Raw genomic sequence first — 10,983 nt, forward strand, 5'->3', positions numbered from 1 at the left:
AAACATTTTCTGACGATTTAACTTTGATCAAGTTGTAAGATTGAAATCATCATTATCCTCTACCCAAATTATTCTGATGTCTAGGACCAGACCAAATGTTTTGCCTATTCCCATGAAATGTCACTTAATGATAAAAGATGTACCCGTATCGTCATATGCCTTACTAGATCACTTAAGGGTATTTGCCCATCAATTTCATTCAGGAGCGTGTTTGAAAAGCGGCACAGCGCATTAGTAAAAAGAATAAAAAATACTAAATTCGAACCACTGCCAAGGCACTATGAATGCTAAAGATGCCTATTGTGCCACGGTGACTGTGCGTAACATTCGGCGATTTTCAAAGATATACATATCAACACGTTTCTAGTGTATTGAAAATCAGATTTTGGTAGGAATACAGTCATAGAAAGACATATGACTCTACTTGTCTGTTTATTTTTCATTTAATACAAATTAATTTTGATGAATTGAACTGGTATGACTCTTAGGACTCGTGATAAACGACGATTAATTTTGTAATAATAAAATGAAAACGCTGGGTCATTCACGACGTCATTTGTAATTCATGTCAAAACCTGGGGAGGCCCACACACATCCGTGTATACGTGCGCAATCGATACTCAATGATCCAGACAATACCGTTTGAATATACCGCCCTTATGTATGCACCTGCTTGACACATCTTGTCACTTGCGGGAAGATATAGGCCTACCCTAATAGCTTACAATAGATACCCCACCGTAAATAGCTCTCTTCATTACCTCGCTGTGCCAGAATATACGCGCAGTATACGTACTTTTGAACCATATTTTGTTCAAAAATGATAGGAAGGACTGTTTTCAGCTAAAATGTTGGCTATCAGCAGATGCTCAATGATACCGGGAAGTGTTGCAGAAAGGTAAGCGTACTCTTTATTTATTCAAAATATCACATATCAATTAATTTAAATTGGAAATCCAAAAAGGAAACGTCAGGTCAAAATGTTCACCTTAGAATTATTATGAAATAAAATCAAACCAAATTTAGGCTCCGCAAACAACGTGCAATTATTCCCATTGGTGTTTGCTACATCTGAGGCTAATCTAAGAAGAGTTAATGCCTCGAGTTTCAAAATACACCGAGTGATGTTTTTGATCAAAAACATCGACAATTCAAGACTCTGTAAAAACAAATCAAGAATTATCTGGGATGATTGCAACTAAGTCTAATGAAAGTTATGATCTAAGCTACCAGATGCATCATTAATTTCTTGACTATGATATTTAGTTGTGGGAAAAGATTACTTTAATGTTTTGGCGGGATTATTTCCCGCCAAAAATTGCAACCAAAAATAAGACCTATCCATAGTATAGTGTGTATAATTTGGGGTTGGGAAAACTGGCATGACTGGGATGCCTTTCTCGTATAGTCAATCAATAGCGGCCATTGTTGGGCAAATAAGTTTTGCCGAGCGTTTTACACCCACGCTCACCAGCGACACTCAATTTCAACTTTCTACAGGCCTACCTGTTTTATCCTATTTTACTTTTTAGGCCGAAAAAAATAATGTTTTGGTTCTCGCCCCCTCCCTCTTCAATTTATGTGTCAGATTTTTTTTTATTTCTTTAAATTTTTGTAGACTTTGGATTTGGAATGTTTTAGGAAAACTTAATACATATATATAAAAAAAAAAGTTGATTTGAGATCAAAGATCACTTCCAAGTCTTTTTGTAGTGAACCTATGGGGTTTATCCCATTTGAAAAAAAGAAAGAAAAAGAATAAGTGCCTCACCTTTCCTCGGGCACTGCTGGAAAAGACCAAAAACAACTAACCATGCTAATTTTACATTGAAGGAAAAAAACTCCCTCCCTCATCAATTTATGAAAATCCTCTGGACGAGAACCAAAACGTTAATTTTATACGGCCTTATCGTTCCTTTGCACATGCCCTGGTATTTCAATGCGTTAAAGGGACTTTTCGTGATCCACAGCATCATCCCCCACTGTTTTCAAAACAAAAGGTTGAGATTTTTATACCACTGGAAACCTCTGGCTACATGTGTTTATGTGCAAAAAAGCTCTTGCAGATTAATTCGTTTAGCAAAAATGTCGTAACATTTGACGTTCAGGTACACTAGAACGAAATTTAAAAGCACGATTTAGACAATCTAGGCTATAATTCCTCTGTGAAAAAGTATAGACCATCATTGAAATATTTGCTCTCAGGATTACAAAAGAAAAGACACTCAAGTGATATAAACAACATCTATTCGTGTGCTTATCGCATGTATAATTATAGAGTTATTTATTACTCGAAAGAAATGAGAAGAGAGAGTGGGAAAGAGTGGGTGTGTGTGGGGGGAGGGAGGGTCGAAAGAGAAACAAATGGGAGAGAGCATTGGAAGTTGAAAGGGAAGGAGAGGAGAGGAGAGTTCATGAGTGGAGTGGAGTGGAGAAGAGATATCGAGTGTAGAGGAGGCGAGGGGAGGAGACACTGGGGAGAGGTAAAGAGGAGATAATATAAGTGGGGGAGAGTGGAGCCTATGTAAGAGGTATGGGTTGTGCTTACCGAGGATAATCAACTAATTCATAATCTAATCATCTCCGTCATCATGCATCGTTTATATTTCATACAAACAAAGAAACAAACAAACAAAGTGAAACAATAGTATATATGACGCTTATACTTCCAGCACCCATGTCAAGCCAGTCCTGTTACCGTCCACGTGTGAATATAATACACTTAAGTTGAATGTATTACTCTATCACTGAGCGAAAAGCGGTTGCGATTTGACCAATGAGGTAGTGGCGCTTTTCCCAACCCAACAAAAAGCGCTCTACCTCATTGGGTAAAACCCAATCGATGTCGCTCAGCTATGTAGCATAAATTTAGCTTTAGATGTTATGATTGCAGGCAAGTTCTGTCCCTCATTTTAATCAGCTGAATTTTGTTTTCTGAACAAAAGAGAAACGAAAACTTATAATTTGAAACGAGGGATTGTTTATGGAGCAGTGTAATACACATAATCATGTATAACTCGCAAACGCAAGCTTTTTTTCATGGATATCTACTGAAAAATACCTTTAAAAGAGGATGCTAGGATCATGAAATACTCCTTTACATCAGACCTGTAGCAGAGAGCCTGGCCTGTGGTAAGTGTCGGAACAGTCAGCGCCATCAGTTTTGACGATCAATAATAATGTCTTCACAACAACTGAGGGCAATACTTCGGAATTATGTGTGTCCGATTGCAATTATTTAACTTTTTTACATGTTGAACATTCTTAAATTTCCCATGGAAATGGCTAGGCAATATCAATTGGAAATGAGGATTTTCAACCTGATAAATACAAATATAGGTGCAAATTTAACCTTTACCTTAAATTTAACCTTTTGAGCACATTATAGAAAGTCTTACGATTAGGGTCTGTCTTCCCCGCGTAGCAAGCGGGTGAACAGGATGGACGACGCGTCGTGACGAAGTCCAGGGCCTCCGAGGGTTCAGGAGCCCCGAGCAAAAGCAATGAAGTTGGTTAGGGATAGAGCTGATAAAGGACATGATAGAAGGGTCCCATATGCACTACTCATTGTCCATGGGCCTCAAGGCTCTTGCTACGCCCCTGAGAACAATTCGGTTTCACATCTGGAAAAGGAACAGCAGATGCCAGCTATCTTAGCTGTAATCATTCAGAACATGGCGAAGAAACAGAAGGCAGAGGAATTAAGGCGCCCTTTTGTTGACTTCTACAAGGCGTTCGATTCAGTCTTTTATGATTCCTTATGGACAGAGCCCAAGGAGTTTGGTGTACCGCAACATCTTATTTGTTTAGCGAAGAGCTTGTATGATGGAGCCACCGGAGTTAACCGGTAGTTCCCGGTGTAGTACGAGTGTAAAATCAGAGAACGGAATCGTTCTCATATGAGAAAGGAGTAAGACAAGGCTCCTTAGTTCACCTGTCGTCTACAAGGTCTTCCAGATAGAGCTGGTAAAGTGTTTGGTGGTAGAGTGATCTGGATATGCAGATGATTCAACACCAAGGAAGCCAACAATAAGGAAGAGCTGAATAACATGGCTGATCAGCTTAGAATAGACAGCAATAATGATCAATAACCTTTAATCAACAACAGTCATGCCAAGATAGAAGAGGACGAGATTGAAAATGTGGACAAGTTTAAGTTCCTTGGTTCATAAATCACACCGCGGCTAGGGAGACAGCGAGACAGAGATTAAAATCAGGCTAAGAATAGCGAAAAGAGCAACAACAGACCTTGTGGAAGTGTGGAAGTCCAAATAGATTTGAGTTTGGATTTGAAGGTGAAATTAGCAAGGCCCTGGTCTGGAGCATCGCTGGGTTAGCTATTTACTGCTGATATTGGTGTTGATGAAGTAGCTTCAAATTGCTGATTGTTGCTGGGATAGCCATCTACTACTGATATTGGTGTTGATGAAGTAGCTTCAAATTGCTGATTGTTGCTGGGATAGCCATCTACTACTGATATTGGTGTTGATGAAGTAGCTTCAAATTGCTGATTGTTGCTGGGATAGCCATCTACTACTGATATTGGTGTTGATGAAGTAGCTTCCAATTGTTGATTGTTGCTGGATGAATAGCCATTTGCTGATATTGGTGTTGATGAAGTATAGCTTCCAATTGCTGGTTAGTGCTGGATTAGTTATCTACTGATGATATTGGAGTTGATGAAGTAGCTTCCAATTGCTGATTGTTGCTGGGATAGCCATCTACCATGTCTACTGCTGATATTGGTGTTGATGAAGTATTTTGTTTGATGTATATAGAATCGGCTTCATTATTAACTAAATGCAAACTATAAATGGCGCTATTTACCCTAAATCATTTTGTTTATTTGCAAGGGGTAGGTGATTAATACTGCCATTAAAACAGCTAAAATAGGTGAAACAAGCAACAAGGAAAGTTTAGAAACATATTTCATCAAACCATAAAAGGAATTATCTGTATTAAAAGCTTGAAAGAGTAATTTCCAGTATAGCGCCACCAATTGTGTCATTAATAGATACATTTTATATCCGAAAAAGCTATAAAAATTCTATAAAAGTGAGTAATTTTGTAAAAGAGGGGAAATCAAAGTTGACAATGACTCAAAAGCATCTGTATACATTAGCATGATATCACATTTAGCTGTTTAAGCCTACAAATTGGTTGTACATGATGTTTTGTTTGAAAAAATAATAAATGATCCCATCAAACAATATATAGCTTCCAATTGTATGTTGATTGTTGCTGGGTGAATAGCCATCTACTGCTGATATTGGTGTTCATGAAGTATAGCTTCCAATTGCTGGTTGGTGCTGGGTTAGCTATGTTCATCAACACCAATATCAGAAGTGGATAGCTACATTCGCAACAATCGGGAATAGGCTACTACAGACTTGACATTTAGTATGGAATATTTTTTCGAAAAATATCAAGACTGGTCTGGAAGGGGTCTGCATAAACCGCACGGGCAAAATATTAATTGGGATGTATCGGGAGATGGTGTAAAATAATTGTTTGATAGAAAATGTGCTTTCCGTGAGTTCACATTATGGTTCTCATAATGTGGCAAATCTGCCTAAAATGGCGGATTTATGGAGGCTGAATTTGAGCTTTGTGGGGTACACAATTTCGGACTTAATGCAACATTGTTCTGTTATTATCAAATGTATAGGGATTTGAGGTGATATTTCCTAAACTTCGTCGGCAATTGGCATTCATCACAGCTGAAATACACTTGCAATGTCCCAATTTTTGAACATGGAGGAGCTTAAAATATGGCTTTTAAAATTGGTACGTACTCTGAAAGTTTGAATGGACTCCCTGAGGTCAAATGTTATAAACTTAAGGTACAAAACAACTGTGGTGATTCTTGGTTGTCCAATGAACTCACGCTGTTTCTTTGTGTACAGTAAGTTTATAACATTTGGCCCCAGGGGGCCTTTCAAAATATCTGAGTGCGTGCCACTTTTCAGAGCCATATTTTTAAGACTCCTCCCACTTTCAACACTGATAGATTACAAGTGCATTTCAGTTCTAACGAACACTTATTGGTATTTAGGTTCAGTAACTGTCACCTCGAACGTCAATAAATTTAATAATATCAGAATAATGTTGCTCAAATTCAGATATTTTACCCCCACAGAAATCCAATTCAATCTACTTAAAACCGCCATTTTAGGTTAATTCACTACATTATGAGCGCCATAATGTTAACTAAAGGAAAGCACATTTTATGTCAACAAATTACCCTACACCATCTCCCGACACACCCCAATTAGTATTTATCCCGTGTGGTTTATGCAGACCCCTTCCAGACCAGTCTTGGAATTTTGCGAAAAAATATTCCATACTAAATGTCAAGTCTGTATATCATGTATATCAACACCAATATCAGCAGTGTAGATAGCTACCTTCAATAGCGCCATTAAAGCTACTTCATCAACACCAACCAGCAATTGGAAGCTACTTCATCAACACCAATCAGTAGATAGCTAACCCAGCAGCAATCGGCAATAGGATGCTACTTCTTCAACACAATCAACAGTAGATGGCTAAGGCTTTTAGAGCCAATGAACAATTGAAAGCTCATTCATATCAACACCAGTACCAATATGAGCAGTGTGTAGCTACCTTAGCGCCAATGACCAATTGAAAGGGACTTCATCAACACCAACAATCAGCAAAAGGAAGTTACTTCATCAACACCAATATCAGCAGTAGATGGCTAACACAGCAACAATCAGCAACTGGAAGCTACTTCATCAACACCAATATCAGTAGTAGATGGCTATCCCAGCAACAATCAGCAACTGGAAGCTACTTTATCAACACCAATATCAGCAGATAGATACCCCAACACCTGTTAACAATAGGGAGCTACTTCATAAACACCATTGACAGTAGGCAATGGTAGATGGCTAAGGGGTGGTGCAATAATTATGTGTACCCCCGGGGTGGTAAATTCTCAAAATGGTCTGCCAAAATGCCCCCCCCTTTGACGTGCCAAAAGCCTTTGCCCCCCCCTTTTGATGTGCCACCCCCCCCTTTACACATGCAACATTTTGGGGAACCAGAATTTAAAACCTTAAATTTACTTTTTGTATATTTAAACGTGTTCCTAACGTTTTCCTACACCTTTTTAGGGCGTAATAAAGAAACGGTGCCCAAAATATCTGTTCCAAAAATTGCTTGCCCCCCCCCCCCCTTTCGACCTGCCAAAAATCGCTTGACCCCCCCTTCGATCTGCAAAAAATGCTTGCCCCCCCTCCCCTTTTTGGCCTGCCAAAATCTTTGCCCCCTCTATAATTTACCACCCTGGGGTACACATAATTATTGCACTACCCCAGCACCAATCAGCAATAGGGCTTCACCAACGGATATCAGGTTGCCACGACTTTATAATCCCGGGCTTTTTAATCAATAATTTATTTTCAAGTTCTAGGGTAGGGTAAATTGGGGTAAATGGAACGGTGGGGGTAAATGGAACGCTGAAAATACAATTTCCTCAATCAAGAATAAAATTGGGCAACATCATACCAAGTGTTCCATTTACCCCAACGCCATACGTTCTGCTTTTGTTTCATACCCCAAACTTGGGTTTACTCGGTATTTGAGCATGTTGAGTGGAAGAAAATCTCAAATGTTGTCACTGACCATGAAATGGTGCTACGATTCGGTGAACATTACTAATTTAAGGGTTTTAATTGATTCCTAAATATTTGAATGTTGTGCTGAGAGTTGTCATACAATAGCGCAATATGTTTGTTATCTACAATAACATAAATGTTTTAAACAATAAAATATCAGATTTTAATAATGAAATGATGCAAATTAATATGCTAATTAGCTAATTAATTAGTTTGGTGTTCCATTTACCCCACAACAGGTCCACTTGAGGTAAATGGAACACGGTTGACTGACTTCAAATATCATAATATTAATATTTTTTTACTAATTGGTTTAAATATTATGAAATTATATACTACAAATAACTAATTCATGGTAGATTTAGGCTCCGTATTGATTTTTAAAAATCTGAAAACCATTTTTGTCTGTTATGTACCATAAGAAAGTGTATTTTACGTGGTATTTTACCATGTTTATAAAAAAAAACATGAAAACAAAGTTATTGTTGTTATTCTTTTGTTTAGTCACAAAATATATGTTAAATAAAATATTCTGATGTCTTTTCAATGTAAATATAGCTATGAATGTAGGCTCCTTGCAAGTAATGCCCCTTGTTCCAATTACCCACCCCACTGTTCCATTTACCCCCAATTTTTGGGGGTAACTGGAACACCATGACCATGTATGTATTTGGACCGAGTATAAGAAATAAAGCATAAAATGGGAGTTTATCTGTTAAAACAACTTCGTTGTAAAAACATATTATCTACTAATTGAAACAAACAAAAATCATATATGGATAGTATCCATATATGGATACTAGGCCTATATGGATCATATATGGAGGATACCCTCCCGACCACAGAAAGTGAATTATTACTTAAGCGTTCCATTTACCCCAATTTACCCTATAGTTCTATGATTTTGCAATAACATGTTAATTAAAAAAATATCATTCGCCCTATATATCCTGAAAAAAAAAATCTTGAAGCTATTTGTTTGAGACTATCTTTCCTGGACTATAATCATATGCCGGGCATGAATGATGACATAATTTGCAAGATATTGCACCACAACTGCGATACTTGCATCAAAGTATTACACAGAGGACATGGAGGATGGAAGTTTCCGGGGAAGTATGAGTGCTCTGTTGAGGACATTGGCTAGAACTGGATACTTAACATGCATGCTTAAATGCCTATTCAGTGATTTGCTCTGTAGGATCGTTAAAATCGTCAAAATTCAGCCGAAGAATGAGACATTTTTATGAATCTGTAAATTAGCAACATGTATCCGGGGCTTCAACTCCAATACGGGCTCCAATACTGGCTTGTTTTTTTGTCATTTTTTTTTTCATTTAAGGGAGTGTTCAGAAATACTTTGGTGGGGGGCTGGAAAATATTTTTTTCATGTCGAAAATTTTTAACCCCCTCTTCGCGAACCAAAACTTTTTTGACCCCCCCTCTTAATGAACCTAAAACTTTTTTGCCCCCCCCCCCCCTCATATAGGTTCAAAACTATTTTGACCCCCCCCCATCATAATGTACCATTCTACTAATTCAATTCTGCTACCAAGTGCAATGAAATTGTACTCATGTCATTGATATAAAATATGTGGAATTGTTGGAAGCTAAATGAATGAAATTTGATGTAAAAGTGGATTACATACGCGCGAAGCGTGCAAAAATTTGTACTTTGGGAGCTAAAATGGCCAAATATGAGCTTAATTTGGTCAGAAACACACATACATCAGGCATCAACATTGGGGGGATGATTGAATGTGCCATCCCCCGGGATCTACGCCTATGTTTATTTTTGTTGCGGCGAAGCGCGCAAAAACAAGACTATTTTAGCCCAAAATACAGGGGGTAGCCAGTTTTCTTGGTCGGGGGTGAATAAAATTTCGGGGGCACAGACGAGATAATAAATTGCAGTTGCAAATTATACACAATTATACCGGTTTTGTGTTTTAGAGAGACTGTACATGCATTTGAGCTTCAAAAAAGGCTTTATTGGGACAAAACGTGTGCAAAGATTGTGTATTTTGCCCATGATGGGATGAAAATGCCTTTATTGTGACAATGTGTGCACACAGCGTGCAAACATTTTGTATTTTACACTATTTTGGCCCATGATCAGGTTGAATTTTATATGGAAATGGAAAAGGGTCTTCTTGCTCCTTTTCTTTGCCCTCCAGATTTTCTCTTTCATTTTTTGTCAGAGGGGTACTTTTCTCTTTCATTTTTTGTCAGGGGCCCTTCCGCCCCCTGTCTACACTACTGCTGAAATTGTGTGTTATTAAATTGATGGGCCAGTTCGCGTGATCGCGAAGCGCAAAATGTTGAAATTTTACCCTATTTGGGCCCAAAACATGGCGTTTTTCGATGTGCTAAAAAAAGTTGCACATGGCAATTATTCCTTTATTTTTTCTTTAAGGATTTTTAGGGGATGTCCCCCATGGAAAAAATTAGGGGGGAGGACGTGTACCCCGGTTCTCCAAGCTTCCTCCTATAATTGTAATGCAACATGATTTAGTTGTACATGTATATATCAGTGATAATAAATTAATAATCTGTAGGGCCTACTACATGAAACATTATTGTAAAAATTGTCAACACTAAAGAAGAGCAAAGATATTGCAGCTTTTAGTGATCTAAAGAGCTGACCAGAAAGAACTGACACAAACCTCAAAATTAAGTTATAGACGACAATTTTTAACACTGGATCAAATGTACTTTTGTTCTGGTTTAACATGGGAACATTTGCGCGCGCAGCGCGGGAAAAATTTTACACCCCCTCGACGTGCCGAAAAACTTTTTAACCCCCCTGTTCATACACCCAAAACTTTTTAACCCCCCTATTCAGAACTCCTAAAATTTGTTGACCCCCCTACATATTTTCCAGCCCCCCCACCAGAGTATTTATGAACACTCCCTAAAAAATACTCAATGACAATTTAATGACTTATCCTTCACTTTTGGGCAATTTATAAACAATTTTAATATTTTCACACTTTCTCTTGGATCACTGAATAGACCATAGTTAAGCTGCTTGCATTTATCGCATTTATACCGTATTTTGCTCATACATAAATGATTTAGGCCTATACCGGTAATATTAAATAAAGGGTTCACAAAAAATAACTCCCCCCTTAAAATTACGAAGCATTTCTTTGTATAACTTGACATACTTTTCGTTGATTTGAAAAATTTAAAAACCTGTGAATAAAGGAATTATTGTCCTACTCTCCCAAAGTTCTTTTCTTTTTAAATCTGTTTGTTTTGGCCAAAAATAATCACATTTTCCAAAAATGATGCTTTCAGAAAATGTTGCACTTTTCCACATCCTATACATGTAATG

Source organism: Amphiura filiformis, chromosome 6 (assembly GCF_039555335.1).
Source record: "Amphiura filiformis chromosome 6, Afil_fr2py, whole genome shotgun sequence".
NCBI classification, from domain to species: Eukaryota; Metazoa; Echinodermata; class Ophiuroidea; order Amphilepidida; family Amphiuridae; genus Amphiura; species Amphiura filiformis.